The sequence below is a fragment of the Buceros rhinoceros genome, unplaced genomic scaffold (assembly GCF_000710305.1).
Source record: "Buceros rhinoceros silvestris isolate BGI_N320 unplaced genomic scaffold, ASM71030v1 scaffold3741, whole genome shotgun sequence".
NCBI classification, from domain to species: domain Eukaryota; kingdom Metazoa; phylum Chordata; class Aves; order Bucerotiformes; family Bucerotidae; genus Buceros; species Buceros rhinoceros.
The window spans coordinates 1,754-3,205 of NW_010394653.1; positions in this window are offsets into that span (position 1 = coordinate 1,754).

Below are 1,452 nucleotides of genomic sequence, written 5' to 3' on the forward strand. Positions count from 1 at the left end.
TGGGGCAGGGAGAGCCCCCGGGGTGATGGCTCACCAAGGAACCTGATGGTTGTCTCTCTATCATATGCCGTCCTAGGGACTGTGTGTTGGCAGGGCAAGCCACTCGAGGAAGAGACCAGAAACAGGAAAAGTGAGGAATGACAGCTAAACAGAAATGGGCAAGCAAAGCTGTTTTACAGTAAAACATTGTTCCTAGGGAAGCGTAGAACTAGAGTCTTTTTGTGAGGCAGGTGAGAAATAGTGGATAGTGGCGTGCCTGGCAGCAGCAGCATTAATGGGGGAGTGAAGGGCTTGCCATTGAGAGAAAGAGCAATGAGAAGGCAGAAACAATTAAAAAACAAACCAGCAAGGTTTTGCAGAAGATACAGAAGGCTCAGAAAGAGGTCAGCAAGGGGAGAGAAGGTAAAGCAGGTGAATAATAAAAAGAAGACACAGAAGAAAAGTTAGATTGTTGAAGTGCATGGGATGTAGTTACAAAGACCTGAAGGATGACATTCAGCAGCAAACCCGAAGACACAAAAGCTACTTGCTCATTCTGTCACATAAGAAGCACGTCTTGGTATCATGAGAGCTTGTAACATGTCAAGAGCCTGCTTGCTGGTGACTGGGTGCATAATCTAGAGAACTTTGTGGTGGTGTAGCCCACTTGTATATCTGTGCTTCCGTTACACTCTCTGGAGAGTATTGGGTGCGTTTTCTATGCAGGGTCTTTGGGTCTGCTTTCAATTCTAAGGAATCCAGTTTGTGTGTGATGAGGCTGCTCCACAACACAAAGCAAACAATGGTGCATGGGGATATTTGAAATGGACAGCCCCATCCTTAGACAAAGACATGTGCAAAGGAAAGATCTTCCATGCGCTAGCATATCACTATCTTGGAAGTTATGCCCTGAGTTATGCCCTATGCCAGAGTTCTGGCTCATTCCACCGAGGTTACTTAATTTATTCTGGGATAAGGTTGTAAATAAGCAGCTGGAGGGCTCCTCTTAGGTTCTAGAGATACAGTTACTCGCCTTTGTTTCTTCTGCATTGCATACAAAAAGGCAGGAGAGGCTGAACTGGGTCTTTCTTAAAAACCATTGAATTCAATTATTGGCATTTGGTAGGTGTGATGGGTTGGCAGGAGATCTCCTTTTTAGGAGAATTTGCTTTAACTACCCAATTATATTCCCTGCCATGTTACGTCAGCTGCATCTCCATTTTTTCATTGGTTACAAGTTTTCACGGGTCTGTTCGATTTTCGCGCTGTTTCTGCTTTAAAAAGCCGTGCTGCGCCCGCATGAGGCAGTCTTTCTGCACTCTCTGCCACCCCTGGGACGACATCGGAACAACGTGCTCCCCTTCCACCCTGGACAGCCTCGCAGCGACCGCTCTCTGAACTCCCGGAGCCGCCAAGAGAATCCTCTCACTGCCCTCTCGCCGCTGCCGAGCCCTCGGGGACAGTCGCGCGCCG